Source organism: Octopus sinensis, linkage group LG15 (genome assembly GCF_006345805.1).
Source record: "Octopus sinensis linkage group LG15, ASM634580v1, whole genome shotgun sequence".
Taxonomy (NCBI): Eukaryota; Metazoa; Mollusca; class Cephalopoda; order Octopoda; family Octopodidae; genus Octopus; species Octopus sinensis.
This window is the reverse complement of record NC_043011.1, coordinates 51,540,944-51,560,884: the sequence shown is the minus strand read 5'-3', so window position 1 is coordinate 51,560,884 and position 19,941 is coordinate 51,540,944. Positions and strand designations below refer to the sequence as shown.

Genomic DNA, 19,941 nt, shown 5'->3' with positions numbered 1-19,941 from the left:
ATATCCACTGAGAGCTTTTTGATGCATTCAAAAATCACATACACCCTAACCCACTTTTTCATGACAAGGTTAGGGCCTGGAATCTTCTAAATAGATGCATGGTATGTCACTTAATTGAATTAGCCCTTCATTTGCTCTACAAATGTTTTGTCGTCAATGCTGCACTTCCCTGTAACACATGTTTCAACATAACTGTACCATATAAATACAGACCAAGCCATTTAAATCCCAAGCAACACTAGGTATCTCTGGTGGTATATATATATATATATATATATACACACACATACATGCACACACACACACACTCATGCACACACACACACACACACATATATGAAGAGCATCCTGCTGTAGAAACCTTGCCAAAGCAGACATAGAACATGGTACAACCTTCTGGCTCAGCTGTTCTTGACAACCTGTCCAGCCCATGCCAGCATAGAAAAAGGGACATTATTTGATGATGATGATAATTGCATGTGTGTATGCATGTATATGTACATGTATTTATATGTATAAATATGTATTTATCTGTGTATATATGTATGAATGAACACGAGTGTATGTTGATGTGAAAGTATTTGTAATTTCAGGTATGGTGGAAACACATGCTTTCATGGGAATTCTAGTTTGAATATAAATAATTGATTTATACATTTACACACGCATATAAAATATATGTGTGTGTGTGTGTATGTATATGTGCGTGTATATATATGTATATGTATGTGTATGTATGTATATATAAATATATATATATATGTATATGTATATATATATATATAATATATATATATATATATATATATATATATATGTAAACATGAGAAAAAAATAGAAAACAGGAAAAGTAAACAGAGAGAAAGGACTCTTCATCAGTTGTTGGCAGTCTATCTACTCCTCATTTCAAGCATTCAGTGACAATATGAGTCTTCAAAGACAGTTGCTCCCATAACTTCTAAAATAAAATTTAGGATCTATGGAGGGTCAAAGATGGGAGCAAAAACAGGACAGTGGAGACATACAAGGAAACTGAATGTAAACAAACATGGAGGGTCGTTAGAGCAGAATGGGAGAAAATAGTGAATGCTGGGAGAAACTTGTTTTTTGAAAAAAGAAAAGATAGAAGCGAGAGAGAAAAAAAACACATCTGTGCAGGAAAAGAAAGATGGACGATGGTTGCGTGTGAACAACAAGAGAGGAAGAGAGAGAAAAAAGAGAAAGAGGAGAAGAGAGGGAGACAGACAGATAGAAGGGAATTAGAGAGGGAAAGAGGAAGGAAACAGTATAGAGTAGAGAGTCGTATCAAAAAGTACTTTTGAGACAGTACTTCTTGATACACCAAACATTTCAGCTGTTTTTGTTATGCTAGCGCCTGCCATACAAGCACCAACAATTTGACCTTTTGGAAAGTCCGATAGATCCGTCATTTTAATGAATTTTAATTACCTTTTTCTGATGATATCTGAAAAGAAACAGCAATTTTAGCAAAACATGTTAAGCAACACTAATAATAAATAAAAAAACATAAAAATAAACAAGATTTTTATCGATTTTACAAAATTATGATGCTATAATGCTAGGTGTTTCCATTATTTTGTCCAACCCCTATATATACACGCATGTGAGTATGTATGCATTGTATTTATACGTATTATTTTTTCTTTTGCACACATGTTTGTGTTTATACATCTGTATGTGAAGCTGTTGAATCAAAGGTCACTTAATTTTTCAGTTCATCTTTCTCGTTTTGACAAATAACTGGGGGGTTTTTTTTTAAACTCTTTCTTTCGTATTTGTATTGATGTTTTCTTATGATGGAATTTTCTTTTTACTTTTTCTTTTTTTTTTCATTTCTCATTCGATCATTCTAAATCCTACCTATATTTTCAAATAAGATATCAATGTTGCCCAAAATTGTTTTGAAATAATTACATTAAAATATCAGTTACTGTGGATTCTGATACAGGTAATATCAAATAAGTAACTCTGTAAATAATGTGTGTGTGTGTGTGTGTGTGTGTGTGTGTGTGTGTGTGTGTGTATATATATATATATATATATATATATGCACACACTATACACTACACACACACATACATATGCATATATTAGATATTAGAGGATAAAATGAATGGTAGTGATTAATAAAACCTCTCATATCTTCCATTTTCCATCTCTCATTAACTAGATAAATGTGTGTGTGTGTGCGTGTGTGTACGTGTGTGTGCGTGTGTGTGTGTGTGAGCATGCGTGTGTGCGTGTTTGTGTGTGTGTGCGTGTGTGTGTTGAAGAAATTGAGATGAAAAAGGAATAAATGTTTATCTTATGAACTTCATTAGCTTACAACCGTTTCTGCTGTAAGATGTTGTGATCTCATAGTCCTTACCTGCAGAACTATGATCTTTTTATTTACTGGAGAACATAAACTATGTCATCATTTTTATTTTCTCTGCTCAAATTGGTATTTTTGAAGATACCTAGAATCAACACGCACATGCAGTCACACACACACACACACACCAAATCAAAAATTATCTACTACTGTTCGTCATATAAACCAGTTCTACCTGTATCATGAGAGGTGCTGGGCCTTCAGCAACTAAATAAAGCCACAACACTCTAGGTTTCACCCTGCTGTGAGGAGGATGGATACTGCCAGGACCGAAAGCAATAGTTGCCTTCAAGGGCAGAACTTGACAAGTTGTTAGTCGTCATTCATCAAGCTTGTGCCCCTCAACCACCACCACCACCATCATCACCACCATCATCATCACCACCAACCTTGATTTTAAATTTGCAGACTTTCCTTACAACCCTTGCACACGTTTATTTCAGTGGTGCTGGCCTTTCCTTTCCACTGATCCAGGTGACAAATCTTCTTGATAAGTGCTAAGGGGTACGTGCGCGTGTGTGCTTATGTGTGTGCGTGTGTTTGTGTATGTGTGTGTGTGTGTGCATGCATGTGCATGTGTGTGCGCACGCATGCGCTAATTTCATTTGTCATGTGAATGAGTACAAAAAAAGCAAAGCCTCAGAGTAGCAACACTGAACAGTTTGAAATGAAGAAATTCTACGTCTCTTCAACACACGCATGCATGCCTGCACTCACAGATACACACACACACACATATACACATAGTGATACTGTGTTGCTTATTAGAAAATTCTTATATGCATACACGTGTGTGTGTGTGTGTGAAAGAGTTAGAATTGTTTCCCTGAAATATTGATATACTGCCAACAATGAAACAATTGAGGGAGGAGGAGTGAAGGTGGGAGTGTGACAAGGGGAGGGGGGTGACTGTGAGACTTTGATTTATTTAACTTCAATAACACATTGTATGCACCTTGCTATTGTGCATGCTTCACAGCTCTCATTAATTGCAGTGCACCAACAATGCATTGTGCACTGCACCAATCAGCATAAAAATTTTGTTTTTATTAAAGGCTGCTTTCTAAGCGTGGTAGATTTGTAAGTGCTTCCTTCAGCAAGTACATCGATCTCTCAAATCTTACATACAGCTAAGAATGCTGTGTTGTGTTATCAGAAAATTCTCCCATGCTACCTGTGATGTCTGTTTAATGATAATCCAGTCATTTAGTATGATGTATAGAACATTTGGGTAGTAAACCAATTCTGTTATTTGGTGTAACACCAACATCTGGCATCTTGGGTGACTTTAGTAAAGTCCATTTTCTTGTAAGTATTTAGACTAAGTCTCTAGGCCATAGTTTTGGAGGCTTTAAAGCATTCAGTCTCACACATAATTAATTCATAAAAATAAAAATGATATGTTTGTGCCATTCAATTATTCCTTATTATTCATGTTGTAACAGCAGTGATATCCATTCACTTATTGTAATATGTAATATTATTTCATTAATAACTATTTAGTCTCTGTAATATATCTTGTCATGTCAGCAATGTCCTGTTGTTCATTATGGTATACGACACTATGTCAGTAATAGCCATTTATTCTGAGTGATATATCATGTAATTTTAGTGTTATCAGTTCATCACAGTGGTATATATATGTGTATATATATATATATGTACACACACACATCATGTATTGATAATATATAATCATTCATGGGATTTTATCATGTAATATTGGTGATATCCAGTTATTTTCTGTAATATCTGAAATGATTTTAGAACTATCTGCTCATTCTCTGTGATGTGTTATATGTTGGTGATATACAATCTGTTCTCTATATAGTATCTGGTATAACATAAATGATATCCAATCATTTTCTGCTACATGTGTGAAGATATTAGAAATATCTTCTCAGATATTATATATCCACTAAGTGTACATATAGCATTGGTGTAGTATATCAGTCATATCTGATTAACTGTATGAAGTTCATAATATATTGCCCAATATTAGTCTTACTATCTTATATGGTGTAGTAGTGATACATCATACATGTTTTAAGTGAAATCCCATGGCCTGGTGGTTAGCATGTTGGGTTCACAATCATAAATTCAGGTATTTGATTCCTGGACCAGGTAGCATGTTATATCCTTGAACAACATACTTCATTTCATGTCACACACCAGTCTACTCAGCTATAGATGAGTCCCAGCCCAGTTATCACATCCTTGATTTTCTGTCTCCAGTTATCACATCCTTGATTTTCTGTCTCCAGTTATCACATCCTTGATTTTCTGTCTTTAGTTATCACATCCTTGATTTTCTGCCTCCAGTTATCACATCCTTGATTTTCTGTCTTTAGTTATCACATCCTCGATTTTCTGTCTCCAGTTATCACATCCTTGATTTTCTGTCTCCAGTTATCACATCCTTGATTTTCTGTCTCCAGTTATCACATCCTTGATTTTCTGTCTTTAGTTATCACATCCTTGATTTTCTGTCTCCAGTTATCACATCCTTGATTTTCTGTCTCCAGTTATCACATCCTTGATTTTCTGTCTTTAGTTATCACATCCTTGATTTTCTGTCTCCAGTTATCACACATCCTTGATTTTCTGTCTTTAGTTATCACATCCTTGATTTTCTGTCTTAGTTATCACATCCTTGATTTTCTGTCTTTAGTTATCACATCCTCGATTTTCTGTCTCCAGTTATCACATCCTTGATTTTCTGTCTTTAGTTATCACATCCTTGATTTTCTGTCTCCAGTTATCACATCCTCGATTTTCTGTCTCCAGTTATCACATCCTCGATTTTCTGTCTCCAGTTATCACATCCTTGATTTTCTGTCTTTAGTTATCACATCCTTGATTTTCTGTCTTTAGTTATCACATCCTTGATTTTCTGTCTCCAGTTATCACATCCTCGATTTTCTGTCTCCAGTTATCACATCCTCGATTTTCTGTCTCCAGTTATCACATCCTTGATTTTCTGTCTTTAGTTATCACATCCTTGATTTTCTGTCTTTAGTTATCACATCCTTGATTTTCTGCTGGGCCAATAATGAAAGAATGAAGAGAGTGTCTGTGTCCATTCACAACTACACAGGCACCTAAAACAATTTGTAAAGCATAACACACACTACCAATTTGAGCAAAGAAAATAAAAATGATGACGTTGTTTATGTTCTTCAGTAAATAAAAATCCCATAGTTCTGCAGGTAAGGACCAGTGGTATATAAAAAATACCTTACAAGAAGAGTATCCAGCCATAGAAAAATTGCCTGAGTAAGTCTTGTCTAACTCAAATCAGCATGAAAATGTGGTGGTGGCAGCAACAACTCAATCAGATGGGGAAGGTTAATATTAGCGACCTTTATCAGGGCCTCCAGAACCGGGAGAAAGAGAGGAAATTTTCGTCAACAAACATATCTATTGGTGAGTGAAGATGTTTCTGTCTGTTCAGTAGCCTTATGTGAACAATGGTTTGGAATATGCATATGTGTACATTGCTTGCAACAGGACCACAATGGTGATATAAAGAAATTGAGTGACATATTAAGTTTACTGCCCACATTTTGAGATAGTGTGTATATGCATACACATGGATATTCTAAACCATAACTCATATAAGACTACAGATGACATAGAGAAGCCTTCACTCGCCAATACATTTTAATTAGTCTCTTCTGGGTTCAAATCAAACTACAAATGTTTCAATGTAGTCCACTTAATCTGCCATAATTCAGTGCAGTTGTATCTAACTGACAGCAATAAATAACAGATCAAATGTAAATATTTTTTGAAATAGATCAAGCCAATGAGAGAACCTCATTGGTTTGCGAGCCTGCTAGAAATAACAATCAAATCTCCTTCAACTAGTACTCATATCTTAAATTAGGAAAAGAACACATTAAATAATGTAGTTTTACATTCTCCTAAAAAGACAGGATGGTCACAATTGGAACACTCTTGGTGATAGGACTACCAGTTCTTTGGGTTGACCCAAAGCTACATGACAGCAACAGTAAAAACATCTAAAATTACCACTCCTACTACCACCACCTCTATCTAGAACTGTTGACATTAATATAGCTTCAGTGTTCCTTCAGAAGTTCACAGAGATACAGGCATTTACAGCAGAACAGAAGTGGATTCCATAGAGTGGGAGGAAACTGGTTGGTTGGTTGGTTGGTGGTGGCGTGGGCTGCTGTTTGCTATATTGAGCAGGGAGCAATCAATATAGTTACTTCATCTCAATGCTTCAGTTACCAACTTCTGACAGAAGCAACTAGTTCTAAAACCAGATGACATCAACAACGACCACACACCACAGCCACTACCACACACCACAGCCACTACCACAACAACAGCAACAACAACAACAACAACATCTATCTTGACCTCAAAATACTATTGAAGAAAATGTCAATACATACATGTGTGCATACATGTGTGTGTGTGTGTGTGTGTGTGCGTTGGCCTGTGTTTCTATATTCTGGCAACTGTATTACAGCATGTTGCATATTAATTCATAAAAGATGTATGTGTGTATGCCATTGTGTCTATATTCTAGTATCTATGTTGTAACATTTGGCATACAAGCCGCAATAATTATATATCTGTTTGTATCTCAAAAGGTGCAAATATATATATATATACATACATACGTGGCACTCTGTCAAACGCAACGACGAGGGTTCCAGTTGATCCGATCAGCGGAACAGCCTGCTCATGAAATTAACGTGCAAGTGGCTGAGCACTCCACAGACACATATACCCTTAATGTAGTTCTCAGGGAGAATCAGTGTTAAACAGTGTGGCAAGGCTGGCCCTTTGAAGTACAGGTACAACAGAAACAAGAAGAAAGAGTGAGAGAAAGTCGTGGTGAAAGAGTACAGCAGGGTTCGCCACCATCCCCAGCCAGAGCCTCATGGAACTTTAGGTGTTTTTGCTCAATAAACACTCACAATGCCGGGTCTGGGAATCAAAACCACAATCCTACAACCGCGAATCTGCTGCCCTAACCACTGGGCCATTGCACCTCCACATGTGTGTGTGTGTGTGTGTGTGTGTGTGTGTGTGTATATTTATATATATATGTATATATGTATGTATGTATGTATATATGTATGTATGTATGTATATATGTATGTATGTATATATATGTATGTATGTATATATGTATATATACATGGGAAGCTACTTTATTGTGATCACTTTGAAACAAAACCTTTTGGATAGAAATAAGCAGCTGATAACATTAAGCACTAGATATACTGAGATATATACTGAATGTGCCTTGGCACCACTGATTTTGATAATAATAACCATTTGATAACATTATCCATAGTTATATTAACTCTTTTGATGTCAGCCCCCTCGAGACTGCTCCGAGTTGAGTGATACAAGCTTCCTCTTTTAACGTGATTTAAATTAAAAGCTTTCATCAAAATATAATGTTAATTTATGTTCCAAACACCAGATTGATGGCAGTTATTTTACTAAATTCTTCATTATTTTCAAAGTTATTTTAAACCAAAGCAGTGTATTCGTTTCAACAGATGTATGGTAACAAAAGGGTTAAAGTAATCTAAATTGAAACTGTCCATCAAAACTTCAGATTAATAATGACAATGTTATTTTGCTAAATACTTTTTTATTTTCAAAATTAATTGAAACAATGGCAGTGTATTTCATCAGAAATCTGGCAATGAAAGGGTTAAGCAGTGTCCATTGTATGTATATGAATACACACATGCACACACACACACACACACACACACACATCTTTTGTGAAGTAAGTGCTAACGTTCTTAATGTAAAATCTGAAGAAAATTTAGTTAATTAAAATTACACCTGTTGAAGTAGTTGTAAGGAGAAAAAACAGAAACCCATTAGCTTAATAATTAATTCTGGTTAAAAGAGGTAAGGGAGGTAACCCTGGTATTATAACGGATTTAAATTAATTAAAAATAGAGTGCAAGTATGCAGCAAGAAGAGGGGGTCCTGATATTTGGCTAGCATGGAGACAGATCTGGATGGACATACATAACTCTCTCTTTCTCCCTCTCTCTCTCTCACTCTATCTATCTATCTATCTATCTATCTATCTTTGCTGCATGTCCACATTCTACTTTTAATTCATTTTAATTAATGAATATTTTGAGGTTATCTCCCTTATCCTTCTTGATCGAAATTAATCATTAAGCTAATGGATTTACCCCCCCCCCACTATGTATAGAGTTTTAATTAATTAAAATTTCTTGGCTCACTACATTATTAGCCATGACTTTACTAATTGTTTTCCATTTAGGACATGTCCCTCGATATTTCCCTACCACCCAGTCATTATTCTCTATAAGTTAATGGTTGAAATTTCTTTGTGATTCCTCTTTTGGCTTAATTATGGATTCATCACTATCAACAAAAGTCCAGGCGTCACTCACAATAAGTATAGCTTGGTAGCACAGACCCTGTTTTCACTAATTGTTTTAGGTGTCTTTGTAGCCACAAGTAGACTTAGATATTCTCTCAACCCTCCGACTCTTCATCCATTAGAAAGAACATTCAGAATGTGGAAACTGGAGGAAGAGAGAACTGCATCAGCATTTGGTTGTTACACTTCTTCAGCTGAGTATACTAGAGTAATGTGAAATAAAGGCCTTTGCTCAAAGTTACAATGCACTACATAGTCCAGGAATAAAAACCTTAAGATCATGAGCCAAATATTTTAACCACTAAGCCACCCAACCTTCACTCTGCAAATAAACACTATAAAACAATGACAGCAATAACAAAAATAATAAAGTCAATAAGACACCAATGAAAGCAGAAAATGCTTGAAAAGAAAATAATAACCAATAGTACTGTTTTTATAGAGCCAGATCTACTAGAACCCAATGCCGCTCACCAGTTGGTTCTTACCCTCAAGAGATTTAGTGAAAACATCAGCAAAGCTTTCAGCTATGTTTGACATACAAATCTCCTGTCAAAACTGATTGCATATGGCCTCCTTTCATCTCTCATCTTTTGGGTTGGTGGCTTCCAACCATACCATATAATTGCAGCATGTGCTGATTAAGCTATCTCTGACACACATTCTATCAACTCTGGTGTACCCCAGGGTTCTTCTTCTTGTACATCAATGACCTACTTGCATTCGCCTTCAACAACACCCACTCTTATGCAGACCTTAACACTCGTCATGTCTGAAACCATCTCTATCCAATCATCATCCAAAACTGCACTGATTTGATGAACAGAAATTTCAAAAACAGCTTCCAATGGGGTTATACCAATTTTATCCCTTTTAACAGTAAAACGATGTAAATACTTTACCGTTATCACTTCTGCCATCCCACTAAACATAAACAGCATACAACTAGAACCTTCACAATCACTTCAAATACCAGACTTAACCATCACTGAAAATCTTTCCTGGTAAACGTACATCATTATCATAGCAAAGCTCTATTTCAGAAAGTGGCCATCCTTTTGAGAGCTGGAAAGTATTTCAACCATCAACAACTGTTAATTCTCTATACATCTCAAATGAGATACACAATGGTGTACTGTTCTGATATCTGGAACAGTGCTGCTACTGCTGCTGCTGCTAGACACACAGACCCATCAATTTGGTACAAAGTTGCTTACAAATAATGTACTCCAATCTCTGGACTACAGACATGTGGCATCCTCTCTCTGCCTTTTCTACCACTACTAGAGTAGCCTCTGCTCCTTGGAGCTGGCTGGTCTCTTGTGCTACTTCCACTTCAGCACTTCCTAAACTCTATCATCTCACTTGTTCCCATCACTCTCATAATGCCCCCCCCCCCCAGCCCTGAATTAATCACAATACCTAGTCCTTTCTTCCCACAACATCAACTTGCTAGGATTCCCTCTGTCCACATGTTTTTCAGTAGCTGCCAACTTGCTGCTGTTGAAGCAGAAGATTGACATTATTAATCTTACCAGTTTTGGAATTCTTACAAAAGCTAGTGATACAGTCTCTTCTTCCAGACCAAACTAGTAAACTAAATCTCTCCCTCCTTTCTCTCCCCTCTCTTCTTTTGCTATCATCTCTCTTCTCCTTTCTCCTTATCCCTCTCTCTCTCTTCCTTGCATTTCCTTACTAGCCCCCTCTCCCACAAAAATACATACGTGTAAGGGAGTCTTAGCAGCCATTTGATCTGCTAAAAGCAGTATCCAAATCTCTGTCCACCCTATCATCTTGAGAAAGAAAAAAAAAACATAATGGATAATGTGATGGTCATGGCCAGAATGTCTTTTATCAATGTTCTACTCAATCAGGGGTAACCTGAGCTAAACAACAACAGCAGCAACAGCATGCACATATAATTCCACAGACATAGACTTTCAAGGAATTGACTTAAAGATTTCACTCTTTTCCAATGTTATCTCGCCCTAATCTTCCCTTTGCTATCTGTGCACTTGCTTTCTCCATGTTCATTACTGAAGAAGGCTATGGATTATTTCTTACGCTTCTCTTTTATCAAAAATATTATTTGTAATTCGTCGGGGATAACTTCACATTAATCAGGAAATGCTACTGCCTGCTTAATACGGCTCTTCTACTGCCATTTTACACTCGCTTTGTAGAAATCTCACAGATTTTCCATTGACTCCAAGTTGATATTTTTACTTTCTAATACACTTAAGAGATATATAAATTCCATTTGACTTTCACGACAATTTGCAAATGATTCTTACTAATGGAATTTATATCAGTCTTTTACTACTTTTTCTTCTTTTTTTTTGTTCCTTTACTTTTATCTCTTTGTGTTTTGTTTTGCTTGTTTTCCATATATTTCCACATATAATAATATTGATTTTTTTTTTTGTCCTTTAACATTATTTATTTATGCTGTAGTGGAAATGTGTCAGTGGCCAGGTCTTAAGATGAAGTATAAATAGACTTCATTTGTTTTGTCTTGTATTTTGACACTCTTTGGTACATAATGCCATCACAAAATAAAACAAAAGTGAATATATATGACAGTATATGTGGATTTTAAATGGCTATCATTCATAGCTCTTTCACTGTGTAATTGTTATACACACACACACGCGCGCACACACACACACACACACACACACACACATTCGGATTTATAAATGGGACGGGGGAGGGATGTTTATACATACATACATATGTGTGTGTATGTATGTGTGTAATATGTGCATATATATATAGAGAGAGGCACAGGAATGGCTGTGTGGTAAGAAGCTTATTTCCCAACCAGATGGTTCCGCATGGCACCTTGGGCAAGTGCCTTAGGCCAACCAAAGTTTTGTGAATGAATTTGGTAGATGGAAAATGAAAGAAGCCCATCGTATATATATGTGTGTATGTGTGTGTGTTAGTATGTGTTGTCGTGTCTCTGTTTTTAACCCCCTCCCCCATCACTGTTGGTGTGTTTACGTCCCTGTAACTTAGCGGTTCAGCAAAAGACACTGATAGAATAAGTATCAGGGTCAATTCATTCAACTAAAAAATTCAAGGTGGTATCCCAGCATGGCCACAGTCTAATGACTGAAACAAGTAAAAGATAAAAGATATATATATATATATATATATAATATGTTCATCTGTTCTAATTTAATTAAATTCGTTGTCTTTGTGCAGCTGAAGATTGCTCTGCATTTTAAATTGATGTAGTGATTGCATTGTTCAATTAAATGGAGTTGCATGAAACGATCGTACTGCATTACCTATGGATATCCTTGTTGCTTATTTTGATATGTATGTATGTGTGTGTGTGTGTGTGTGTGTGTGTGTGTATGTAGTTTATCCTTTTATTGGAATCAGTGGATTCTATTTACTATCTTTATTCAGAATTGTGAAGCTAAGAATAGGAATGAAGTGTAACCTCAGCCTTGAGTAACTAGTGTGTACATGCATGTGCACACGCGCGCGCGCGTGTGTGTGATATGCGCATACACCATCACCATCGTTATCATTTTAACTTCCACTTTTCTGTACTTGCATGAGTTAGACAATTTGTTGACGCAGATTTTCTACATTCAGATACCCTCTCTGTTACCAGCCTCCACCTGCGTCCATGTAAAGTTGATATTTCTTCATGACCAAACATGTCTTCTCAGGTGTGTTTTCTCTTCATTCGAAATGGATGACATTGCTTGTATGACAGTGACACTTATTTACAGCTAGCATGTGATATCAAGACAACCAGACACAAGCATACACACACTTACACCCACTCTCTCACACACACATATATACACATATATACACATACATGCTAATACATATATACAATGGGTTCTTTCAGTTTCCATTTATAAAATTTACTCAAAAGGTTTTCATTCCTCTACCTATCATAGAAGACACTTGCCCTATATATATATATATATATATATATAATATATATATATATATATATATAGCTATATCTATATATATAGCTATATATATAGCTATATCTCTATATATATATGTATATGTGTGTGTGTGTATATATATATGTATATATGGCCCAGTGGTTAGGGCAGCGGACTCGCGGTCATAGGATCGCAGTTTCAATTCCTAGACCGGGCGTTGTGAGTGTTTATTGAGCGAAAACACCTAAAGCTCCACGAGGCTCCGGTATGGGGTAGTGGCGATCCCTGCTGTACTCTTTCGCTGCAACTTTCTCTCACTCTTTCTTCTGTTGGCCTGCTCGCTTAGCCTGTGGGGTGGCATCATTTCAAGGCTAAAACAATGCAAAGTGCATTGTGACCAGCGATGTATAGCAACATCTGATAGCCTGGTTGATCACGTGATATATATATATATATATATATATATATATATATATACACATACATACATACATGTCTGTGTCCTGGTTTTCAAAAAGAATTAACCATGTTCCCTGAGCCCGATGATTGCCTGGAGGCACAATGCACATTATGTAAATCTGCTCAATTACAGTGTTTCCATGACAAGAAACTATTAGTAGCTCTTATTTTAATATTAACATTGTGTACGTAAAATATTTCATGTGTGTATGTGTATGAATATACCAAATACACTCACAAGGATTGAGCCATTTCGGGGCAATAATACAAGACACTTCCTTAAGTAGTCATGCAGTGGGATTGAACCCAAATCCATGTGGTTGTAAAGCAAACTTGTTAGCAACACAGCCATGCCTGTGCTGATATGGGTTCATATTGTTGAGGAGTGAACAATCCCTACCTTCCCAAGTACAGAAAAAGGTGGCAAGCTGGCGAAATGCTTAGTGGTATTTCATCTGTCATTACTTTCTGAGTTCAAATTCCGCTGAGGTCGACTTTGCCTTTCATCCTTTCAGGGTCGATTAAATAAGTACCAGTTACGCACTGGTGTCAACATAATCGACTTAATCCGTTTGTCTGTCCTTGTTTATCCTCTCTGTGTTTAGCCCCTTTTGGGTAGTAAAGAAATAGGCATTTCATCTGCCGTTACATTCTGAGTTCAAATTCTGCCGATTTGACTTTGCCTTTCATCCTTTTGGGGTTGATTAAATAAGAACCAGTTATGCACTGGGGTTGATGTAATCGACTTAATCCCTTTGTCTGTCCCCTCTATGTTTAGCCCCCCCCACCTCCCGTGAGCAATAAAAATAAATCCCTGCTAACCCATCCTTCTTGCATCAGCACTGATTGAGCAAACCTAGAAATGACTTTTGTTGGGGGTTACTGTATCTTTAACTATATTTGCCAATGTGTCCTTTTCTGCTTTTAAAATAGTAAAGTCTACTTTTTAAAGATATTGCTGCTATTTCTAATAAGTTGAGAGATGACATGGAAGGTTCCCCGACCAAAAAATATCGGTAGCGATAAGTTTGTAAACTGGGCAAGCAGGTATAAATATCTGATATAATCATATCATGGTTTCTAATTTAGCACAAGGCCAGCAATTTTGAGAGGATTACTTGATTACATCAACTTGCTATTTGACTTGTACTTCATTTTATCAACTCCAAAAGGATGAAAGGCAAAGTTAACCTCAGTGAGATTTGAACTCAGGACATTAAGAGCCAAAAGAAATACTGTGAGGTATTTCTTCTGAACCTCTAATAATCCTACCAATCCACTTCCCTGATTTGAATAGATAATAATAGCTGAAAGAGAAAGTGGCAATAAATGATTTTAATGACTGTGTGTTGGCAGGGTCTAGAAAATTCACATAAATACTTGTATCTATACATAGATGAGGTGTTTTATGGTAAGATATCTGATGTTATGTCCCTTGAGTAGGTGTTTTATGACAAGACGTCTGATGTTATATCCTTAGGTAAAAATTCTTAATTCATCTCAGATTATGCTTGTCTATCTATCCATCTATCTATCTATCTATCTATCTATCTATCTATCTATATATATATATATATATATAATATATATATATATATCATTAGTGCGTGTGTGCACATATGTGTTTACAAACATAGAGACTCACACACACACACTCAGTATATTAGATATTTTCTATTGTGACAACCATGTGTGTGAAATCTTTATAGTTTTATTGCCATCTATGTGATATACCAAATTTTAAAGTTTGGACAGTGTTATAATAGATTATGTGATATACACAACTATATGATATTACTATAATTTCATTGACAGCTGTGTAATATATTTCATAGCACAAATATCTGTGCAATATAGTTTATGGCATTCATAAGTATGCGATATCTCTATATTTTTGTTTGGGGACTAGATTGATTGTAAATCTTGCTTCATATCATACCATTCAGTATGATGCATGGCATTTGGCTTGGTATCTATTATTCACTAGTCAGTGTTATTCAGTTTCCAATATCAAACATACCATTCAGTATCGTATTAAAACTGCCCTATTCATTATAGCATACCATCAGTGGTATCCTGTCTATTTTTATACTGTACCAATCATTGGTAATCTTTTTTTTATCTATATCATACCTCATCATTCAGTGGTGTTCTGTATTTTCTATATCATTACCATACTATTCAGTGATTTTTTTTTCTTTTCTGTATCATGCAATGTCACTTAATGGTATTCTGTTGTTTTCTACATCATGCAATACCACCCAGTGGTATTATGTTCTTTCTGTATCATACCATACCAGTCAGTGGTATTCTGTTTTTCCTATATCATAGACTATACCATGTCATCTAGTGGTATCCTGATTTCCGTCTATACCATACCATTCAGTTAATTATCTTTATCTACCATACCATGACATGCATTACTATTTGATTTGCACTTATTTTTCCCCTTCTTTTCTGTTTGTTTTGCACAGGTCTTGGACCCTTTACAACACAACTGACCAACGGTCAAATAGCTGACCCACTGAGCCATTCCAAACAATCCGTCACAATCACTGAAATGATGTCCACTGTGGAAATTACCAGTAACGAATGGTAAGCAGGCTATTTTGATGGTAAACACTCTGCAACTCACAATGTAGCTACAGCTAGGGCTCTAACCTTGAGGCTTTTGAACTGATATTGCATTCACTGGACTATACATGCCTTAACCCTTTTGATACCAACCCACCTGAGACAGACCCTGATTCTATGATACAAAATCCCTGTTTTAAAATGATCTAAATTAAAAACTTCAATCAAATTTTCTTGTTAATTTCTGTCCCTAATACCAGCTTAAAAATGACTAAACTTTTTTTACTAAATTCTTCATTATTTTCAAAATTAATTGAAATAAAAACAGTGTGTTTTAATAGAAATATGGTAATGAAAGGGTTAAGTTTCATGCCTAATTACATAACTGGTATTTTAACTTAATAGCAGTGGAAGAATAGAAACAGTTGCTCATTCTCTGACTCAGTATCTTGTAATATTTAGTTTGATCCTTTCATGTTTTTGTGTTCAGTGTTCAATGTTTTTGTGTTCAGATTTTACCTGATCTGTGATTTCTTTTGCTTCTCTGATGTTGATAAACTAAACACCAAACATATATTGAGGTTGTTTCAGTCGATTAGTCCCCTCTCCCACCACAACCCACACATCAACTAACTGCACTTAAATAGGGCAGAGGAACAGTTCTAGCTTTGTTTTTATGTAGGAAATCATTACGTTTAACCTATTTTTGCAGTGGGTATTGTCATGGTACATTTGTAATTTGATGGAAAAAAAAAAAAAAAAAAGAAATAATTAAATAAATGCTGCCCATGTCATAAAAATTGAGAAACTTGGAGAGACATGAAATAAATCATTTTTAACAGTGGAACACAAAGCAGATAAAGCTATATTCCTCATGCCATTAGGCTTTAAAGATGCAAAATGAGAAGATAATTTGCTGAGAAGAGTACTGGCAACAATCATATCACCTGTACATTGCAACTTAACTTTCATAAACGTAAGCAAGATGTACACAGACTCACAGACCCACCCACACACATGTGCATGCACATGTGCACACATACACTCACATATGTTTGTGTGTATTTTATATATCTATGTTTATATATATATATATTATATATATATATATTTTGATTTGAAAACCCCACTAGAATGGGAGAAAGCGCTAATGATCTGAATGATATGATATATATATGTAAAAGATGTAATATATAAATAAATATCTGTAAATATGAACCATCCGATCTTCTGATTACCTCATTTCTTCTAATATATAATACCTGTACATCATCTCCAAACCTTCCAATATATATATATATATATATATATATATATATATATATATATATATATATATTATATATATATATATATATATATATATATATAGGTGACTACTCTATACAGTTTTCTCCCCCATCCTTCTCTAATTTCCTTTTTCTCCCCTTCACCGTTTTCTATCCATCTCTCTCTCTCTCTCTCTCTCTCCCCGCTTTCTCTTTTTCTCTCTCTCGTTGTTTACACATGACTATTGTCCATCTTTCTTTTCCTCACGTGACCATCTTTCTTTTCTTCCACGATGTCCAAAGGACTGGATGTCTTCTATTTCCTTCTTCTATCTTTTCTCTGTTCAAAGAAAATATTTCTCCAGCATTTGCTATTTTACCCTTGTTCTGGTCTAACGACCCTCCATGTTTGTATACATTCAGTTTCCTTGTATGTTTCCACTGTCATATTTTTGTTTCCAACTTTGACCCTCCATAAATCCCAAATTTTATTTTGGTATTCATGGGAGCAACTATCTTTGAAGACTCATACTGTCATTGAATGCTCAAAATGAGGAGTAGATAGACAGCTGACAATTGATGAAGGGTCATTCTTTGAGTAATAAAAAAAAAAGTTACATCAGGTGTACTGTTGGCGAATTTTAGGAAGCATGGAAGTCCTGAAGGATGTAGTGTCCTGACAGTTAACAACTGATGCAGGTAGTTTATTCCAGCCTTCAGCAATTCTGAGCACAAAAAAATGTTTCCAAAAGTCATGAATGCTATACTGTTTTCTGATTTTGTAAGCATGTTCATGAGTGTTAGACTTAGGAAATTTAAAAAGGTACTCAAAATTGTTGTTGGAAAGATGGTGGATGATTTTGTAGGTATCTACCAAAGCAGTTGCCAGACGTTAGTGCTTTAATGTGTCCATGCCCAGAGATGCAAGACATTCAGAGTATGGTAGATGCCTGATGGCATAATCTCCTGGAAACTGTTTAGAATCATGCAACCAGACAAATACCCACCATCAGCAGAGATAAAATCCATGTGTTCACACAACGTACTTCATGAGATATAAGCATCCTCTCAATGACACCTATCAACCTCTCGTCTCAACCAACACGCTACTTTCTCTCAACAACATCCATATATTTAGTGCATTATGGTATTTGTTCCAACTCTTTGTGCTCTGAATTCCAACCCTACTGGGGTCAACTTTACCTTTCATCATTTCAGGGTCGAGTGGTGAAATAGCAGTGCTGGAAAAACATCAATCCAGATACCTCTGTGCAAGTAAATATCAATGTTACATTGAGTTTGCACAGCAGAATAAATTATGTGGCTGTGAAGAAAAGAACTCCAGCATTTTAGACAGAGCTTTCTATTAGAGAAAAGTGGATTGTTTACGTAAAAAACGTTTAATTTCTCTCCAAAGAATCCTGCCCTAAACATTCATTGTCTCTCACTCATGACAAAATAATTTATTCCACTTTACACACCTTTTGGATTCACTGTTTATCAACGCAGACCACCACTAGTTTCCTTTGATCCTGTTGTTTAACCTCAGTGTTACACTGAGTTGATGTTTCTTTTGATGATACATAATGTCTAGAGGGAGACTCCACATGGTTGCTTGACTTATTAGAAATAGTATCTAAATCTTTTTCAAGTCACCAAACACATCTTTAAAAAATAGAAGAGACACATTAAACAATGTAATCTTAGATATGCTTAAAAAGATAAGGTGGTTGGTCAAGGCTGGAATGCCTTTGATCATAGTTCTGCTTGATTAGGTTTGATGTAAGCTAAACAACAACACCAACAACAATAACACCACCACCACCAACAACAACACCGTACAACTATTGTAGAGATGATAATAGCCTGCAATTTAAGTCTGAACGCAGGGTTTGATTCTTGTTTATAGCTGTTTCACTTTGTTCAGGGTGTTAATGCCATTGAAAAAGACTTGATCTTCTCGTAATCTCATTTCTCTTTCTGTATAACTTTATTGCCTTTAGCCTGCCAAAGAAATCAATATGAATTAGGGCATATTCAGTACTTATTCAAGTGTTATAATGGGGTCGTGGAAACAAGCAAATTAAATAAATTAATGTAACCTCACCTGTAAATTATTGCTAAGAATTGTTCATCGCTAAGGATGGGTGTTGGGATGAGTGTTATGGGTGTGAAATTGATGGGGTCTGTGTAAGAAAGACAGTTGTGAGTAATGAGAAAAGGACAGAATAAAAGTATAGAAGAGAAAGGGAGTGAGAAAAGAAAGGCAAAGAGAAAAACAGAGAGAGGAAAGAATGAAAGGGCCAGAAAGAGATGAGCTAAATATAGATATATTCTTTTCTACTCTAGACACAAGGCCCGAAATTTTGTGGGAGGGGGTCAGTCGATTAGATCAACCCCAGTATGCATCTGGTGCTTAATTTATTGACTCCTAAGGGATGAAAGGCAAAGTCGACCATGGCGAAATTTGAACTCAGAATATAAAGACATAAATATAGATATATTCTTTCCTACTCTAGGTACAAAGCCTGAAACTTTGGGGGAAGGGGCCAGTCAATTAGATTGACCCCAGTATGCAACTGGTACTTAATTTATTGACCCCTAAGGGTTGAAAGGCAAAGTCCACCTCGGTGGAATTTGAACTCAGAACGTAAAGACATAAATATAGATATATTCATAGACAAATAGATATATAAATCAATAAAAACACTGGTAGATACATTGCTGTTGTTGTTATTGTTCAGTCCAAAACTATGACTATCCCTTTTTTTTCTGTAATGGTGTACCCTTGGAGTATTCCATTATGTAATTTGTCCTATTCTTTAGCATTCTGTTTCAGGAGATTTGGCTGTTGTTTCTAACAGATCAGATGAACATGTAAAGGTTCCATCA

General features: G+C 35.7%; 1 protein-coding gene across 1 annotated transcript in view; it reads left to right on the top strand.

Moving 5' to 3' along the window:
* Positions 1-19,941, top strand: part of LOC115219688 (putative uncharacterized protein DDB_G0277255) — a 526,870-nt gene that overhangs the window by 299,276 nt on the left and 207,653 nt on the right. The window contains exon 4 of the mRNA XM_036509471.1: positions 15,682-15,802. The gene's annotated coding sequence lies outside the window, so the exon portion shown is untranslated. The remainder of the gene's footprint in view (positions 1-15,681; positions 15,803-19,941) is intronic.